Source organism: Aptenodytes forsteri, unplaced genomic scaffold (genome assembly GCF_000699145.1).
Source record: "Aptenodytes forsteri isolate BGI_AS27 unplaced genomic scaffold, ASM69914v1 Scaffold679, whole genome shotgun sequence".
NCBI classification, from domain to species: domain Eukaryota; kingdom Metazoa; phylum Chordata; class Aves; order Sphenisciformes; family Spheniscidae; genus Aptenodytes; species Aptenodytes forsteri.
Window position 1 is genome coordinate 911,358 of NW_008795924.1, and position 6,305 is coordinate 917,662.

A 6,305-nucleotide genomic window follows, 5' to 3' on the forward strand; every position below is an offset into this window, starting at 1 on the left:
CACCACTGCATGGGGGATCCGACTCGATCCAGTTAATGTCTTCATATTGAAGAAGAGATGTACCTTCAATAGAAAACCTTGGGTTTTTTTTTTTCTCTTTTGCTTGCATTTTTTTTGCAAAAAGGAAAAAAAAGGATTAAAAAAATAATAATAATCCATCCTGGAAACAGAAAGAGGTGTTCCCGTGTGTGTGTGCGCTCGTGCGCGTGTATACGTTGTCAACTTACTGTGGACTCACTGCTTGTCCCTAACCGAAGATCACTTCCGACCCTGCAGCCAGCGGCCGGCTGGTTCCCAGCCTGGGGGGCGCAGGGGGCCCGGGGTTGTGCCCACAGCCCCCGGGAGCGGGAGGTAGCAGGGAAGTGCCCAGTGGCGAAGCAAGCGCTCAGCATCCTGCAAGCGGGGAGGAGGACGCCAAGGGCTGGCCCGCGTGGCGGGGACGGGATGGGACCGGAGGAGCTGCCGCATGGTTGTGACTGGGTTGGTGACTGCTGGAGAAGGAGGAGAGATGCTCTGGGAAACAGACTGCTAAGGCCTCCAGAGCCTCGGCGATGTGCAGAAGATGGCTATGGAGGACTTTTTTTCCCTATCTTGTGGACCTAAGGATTTTGATATTGAATTACAGACTTAGATTTCATGGCTTCAGAGGTAGGTCCCTTTGTCTCATGTACCTCTCTGTCCATCCATCTGTCCTCCTCCTCTGTATTTTTCAACTCGCTTCCTTAAAGCCTCTCCCAGTGAATGTTTCCCTGTCTTTAATTTGATTTTTTTTTTTTTTGTTCCACTGTTGGTCTCCCTTGCAAATCGATCTAGTTAAAATTACTAGACATGTGTCAGTGTTTACACAGAATATTGTAAGACTGGGCAATCTAACTTCCCTCTGTGGATCGCGCCGAGAGTTTATAAAATGAATGAACTCTTAATAAGGCTTTTACTTAGATGGTTGTGTGCGAGTTGTAATGATCCATCACTGTGCTCTTGCAGGCACCACGCTGGCAGCAAGCAGCACCCATGTGGCAGGGGGGGTGGCGGGGGGGGGGGGGGGCCCCCCGCGGGCCCTGCTCACGCATACATCCCCGCCGTGGGGATGCCCCACATCTGCTTGCACCGTGGGGATGTCCTGCGTCCTCCTGCACCATGGGGATGCCCCACATCCAGCTGTGCCGTGGGGATGCCTTGTGTCTGTCTGCGCTGTGGGTTTGCCCCTTGTCTCTCCTTGCCATGGGGATGCCCCACATCCATCCGCACCATGGGATTGCTCCATGTCTGTCTGCACCATGGGATTGCCCCACGTCCATCCACGCCACACAGAGAGGGCTGCCGGTCCCTGTTGTAATTTGGTGGCATGGTGGCTCATACATGTACAAGAAACCCTCCCTGCTACTCACGCATACATCCCCGCCGTGGGGATGCCCCACATCTGCTTGCACCGTGGGGATGTCCTGCGTCCTCCTGCACCATGGGGATGCCCCACATCCAGCTGTGCCGTGGGGATGCCTTGTGTCTGTCTGCGCTGTGGGTTTGCCCCTTGTCTCTCCTTGCCATGGGGATGCCCCACATCCATCCGCACCATGGGATTGCTCCATGTCTGTCTGCACCATGGGATTGCCCCACGTCCATCCACGCCACACAGATGCCTCACCAGATTTGCTTGCTGCCACCGAACACAAGGGGACAAGCCCTTCCTCTGCCTGCTGCCAGCGCCTGTCCACGTGTGCTGGGTGTGAGTTTTGTTCCCTGTGCTGGGGCTGTCGGGGTGCTCTCTGGCTGGGGGCACCTCAGTGTGTCCCATGGGGAGCTCATGCTTGGTTCAGGAGGATATTTCTTTAATCGTCTAAGGAAGATGACCCACCGCTCTGCTGAAGAACAGGAACTAACGTCCTGAAGATGCAGGAATGAGCTTGTTTCAAATCACTGAACTCCCCCCAGGGAAAGAGGCAGAGAAAAACACCCCTTGTTTACAACAGCAGGGACTGCTCCTCGTCCTGTCTGATAGACGATTGCTAATACCTCTCGGGATACTTGCGGCCCAAATCTGTATTCTAGGATGTTGTCACACCGAATACAACATGCAGATGGAGCGGGTGCCGTGCATACTAATAAGCCGCCTCAGCACATTGATACTCACTGGCGGTGAAGGATCCTTTGTGGGCTTTTTTAATGATTTCTCTTTTATTAGAAGGAAGCTAAAGGCATTTAAAGAAACAAATGACAGCGACACAGGCTAAATATCAAAACTCCACCTTTACAACTCCCCTGCTGTGTGTTGCCCGGCTGTGCAAGCACCTGCGAGGCAGCTGGTCCTGCAGCCCTGTTCGGTGTCTTTCTCGCTCTGCGCCTGGGACTGGCAGGATGATGCAATGGCACCGCAGCCCTTTTTTAATATAAAACCTTTAATATAAAGCATTCAGTCCTGCCCATCCAGCCCAGCAGACTGGGCACCCACGAGTGGATAAACCAGCTGTCCAGGTGCTTGGATGCTCTTGGAGATGCTGAGTCCTGCTTTACATCTTGGTTCGATTTCCCAGGGTGGACAATGCTCGTTACCTTCCCTAGCCCTTGACTCGCCCATGCTGCAAAACACCTGTGGACAAAGTGCCACCGCTTTCCCTGCATGTGGGAGGGTGGCTGCGGGCAGGTTTCTGGCCAGGGAGAAACTTGCGCTGTGGTTGCCAGTGTTGGAAGGAAACACATCTGGGCCCCAGGACTGCGGCCGATGGACAGGGGAGAGGCTTTCAGCTGAGAGCAGCGCAGCGTTTCCACAGCGCAGGGAACAGGAGGGTCCATCCTGACCTCTTAAAATTTTTGGGTTGCCTTCCAAACCCTTGTTAGGCCCTGCTGATGGCTAACTCAGCCCAGGGCTCGCCCGCTCTTCTTTTTGGCTGGAAAGCAAGGAAAATGGAGCAAACAAATCCCTTCGGTGATGAGGTATAGTTGGCCTGTTGGTTGCTGTCAAGATGATACCTGAGGGAGGGCCACCACAGGCCACCTGCTCTCCTGCCTTTCAATAAAAGGCTTTTCATCCAAATGGAAGATTTTACCAAAAGCTGCCAGTTTTCTGATCTGATAATGGAAAACAAGGGGGAAAGTGCAAAATAGCCATGTTTGATTTTTGCCTTTTATTGAAAAAAATAACATAAAAAAAATTCAGAAGTCTTCTGTCGGACCATTTTGTTTCTTTAGAGCTCTTTCTTTCAAGGAAAATAAGTTTTCCAAACTGTGAAGCCTTTCTGTCCAGGAGTGACAGCGTTATCCCTGCTTGGCCATGATAGCAGGGTTGTGTGTCCTTGGACTGGCCCTTCTTTTTCTTTGTCAGATGCCAAAGGAGGAGGCTCTCACCAGGGTAGGAGGTACAGGGCACTATCGAAGAGGTGCCTCTTAAGTCAAGGCTTGCTCCCAACCTTCATTTTTCTGCATCAACAGGAGACTCCCAGGCACTTGGCCATAGCCATGTGGCTGCACTGTCCAAGTCATTCAAGAAGTCTCTTCCATCGATGATGTGATGGAGAAGCTGTCGGGATGCTCCAGCTTCGCCTTGTGTGGAAATGGGGCAGGAGCCACAGGTAGTAGTGGGACCTGGGGCAGGAGGCTCTGCCTTACAGCTACTGCCGCTTTTTTTTTGACCGAGGATTGATGCAGATTTGGGTCCATTGGATGCTTCGCCAACACAGAAGGGCTCTGCCAAATGTGGCAAATTGTGGCAAAAATGCCAAATTTCACTCAACCAGTGAAAAAAAAGAAGAAAAATGAAACCACTAAATGTGGTCTAAAAGTGAAAGCTCCCATTTCACGCCTTCTTCTGATCCATACTGTGGTCAGCGTTGGAGTTCCTTTCTTTGATCCCAAAGGAGAAGGAATTGCTCAAAAATTATTTTTTTCCCCCAAAGTTTTGGTTTGCACAGAAATAAAAGGAAGAAAAAGGAGTTTCTGATCGAAGTGAACCAACTCCATAGACCTTTCCTGCGGGCTGGGGTTCATCCATCATGCAAGGTCCTGGTGGGTTCATCTGCCAGGTGCTGGTGCTGGGAGGTGCCCTTCGCTGGTGGACTCCGTTGGGGCAGATCCTGGCCCCCGGCCACCACTTGTAGCTGATGCTTGGCTGTGGCGCCTTGCTCCTCTGGCTGCATCCCGCCTCTGTGCTGAGCCGTGGCATATGGATACGGCTGGTCGCTTGGGTCGCCTTCAAGTGAGCCCACCTTGCGCTTGACCCTGATCCTGTCCTTTCATGGAAACACTTTGCAGTTGTCAGCTCCTTCTCTACATTTCTATGGCAACTGCAAAAACCTCAGCCCTTTTGTGCCTTTTTTAGTTTTTTTTTTGTGTCTCTGTTGGCTTTGTCTTTTTTGCATGTAGCATTACATCAAAAAAGGGACTTTTTGCTACAAAAACCCAGCACTGAGCTTGGCCCAAGGTCTCAGTGTGAGAATTGGTGGGTGAGATGGTCATGTCTGGACTGGGTGTTGCCAACTGGCTTCATGTTGCCCCCTCCCTTCTGCATCCTCTGGTGCCAGCCCCGCTGTGTTGCTCCCCTCATCCCCCTCTATAAAATCCCCATTGGCAATTCAGCTGCATTGTTTCCCCCTGGGCTTTGCTGTGTCTTTTATACAACCCATCCCTGGCAGGCTGTGCCGTGTGCAATGGAGGAGACAGCAGCTTTCTCAATAGCAGTAATTAAAATGAGACATTGTGCCGCTGCACGTGAAGGTGAACTCAGCCACTCGCACATCCAGGGCGAGAGCGAGCATTTGAACGTGGAAGAGGAGCATGTATTAATAGCATTATTATGTGCCTCTTTCTAGAAAAAAAAGGAATGTATTTTATGCCATTTAATGACCTTCAAATTAACAGTTCTTTGAAAGCACTTATGTATATTTAATTTTAAATGTTGCTGCAAGTCAGAGCGGGGCTTGTGATGAAAACAGCAGGCAGCCAGTTTTTAAATAAGAGCAAGCTCAGACCATTATTTCTGAGCTTGTCAGCTTTTGGTGCTTGTAATGCTTCTTTCCCTATGAGAAAACAGGGCTGTTGTTCCCCCAGTCCCCCTTCCCTTCTCCTCCGTCTCTGCTCCAGGAGCTCCCCACGCGCCGGCCTGAGCCCCGTGGGATCTTCTCTTCTGCTTTCCACTCCTCTGCAGGGTGATGGCATCTTCCCAATGAGCTGGTGCGGAGGATGCTGCTCCAGGATGTTTGATTCGGAGGGAGGGAAGGGGTTGTTTCGGGGTTGGTTTGCAGAGTTCTCATCAATAAAGCTGGCTGAATCCCTGCCTGCATCCCTGCCTGCCGGCCGAGGACATCCCTGTGGGAGCCAGAGGAGCACCACAGCTGGCCTGGGATAAATCACTGGGCATCACTGATGAAGGGGTTTTTTTGCACCGCCACAAACACCGTTGTTTTGCAATGGGGACAGACACGTTTGCGTTCGTTAGGGTCTGAATTAAGGCTTTTGCCTCTGATCCATAAAAGCTGCTGATATATTTGTGCCACTCTATGTTCACTGGGAAATCATTCAATCTTAAACATTGAATTTGACTTTAAAAAAAAAGGATCAATGGGTTTCTAAGATGAGGAATGGATTTACAGACCCTGTGGCAGATTTTCAAGCTCTCAGAAGCGTACCGTAGCTCTAAGGCCACCCATCCTCATTAAACTGCAGATGGAAAGGCGAGTGGTTGGGGCCAGGGTTTCACATCCAGCTCGTGCACTCATTCAGGTACTGCGTGTCTCCTGCTCCCGTAACATCCCCACTGCTCGAGGAGCCACAGGGGGTTATTTAACACCCGTGTCATCATCTGCTTCGGTGCCTCTTGTATGAAAGATCCTGCCAGAATGGATGCTGGTCTGATTACAACTTGTGTGCCTTCCAAATTATTTTCAAAGAGCCTGAAGAAGACCTTCTCCAGCGGTTCCCAGTGAAGTTCCTCTCGATTTCAAAAGAGCCAGAAATTTCCTGAGCGATGACGGAGGAGAGGTGAAGTCCACACCGACGGGATGCCTGTGGTGAGGTGTTTCACCTCGTCAGTGGTTTCCCCGCTGCTCCTGTTTAGGCTTATGTTTTTCATACAATTGGTTTGGGTTGGAAGGGACCTTTAAAGAACCAGGGGGGTCCAACCCTCCTGCCATGGGGGACTGGCTGCACCTGTTCCAGCTGAGCTCAGCCTTCTCCAAAACCTGTCTCTGGGAGGTGTGAGAGCTGCTGTCATGTTGCGCTTTCCCATTTTTGATGCCCTCGGGTTTTGGCTCTGCATCCGCATCTTGGGGGAGGTCTGCTGGCTCACGTCTGTCTGTCGTTGGACCCTGATGGGCTGT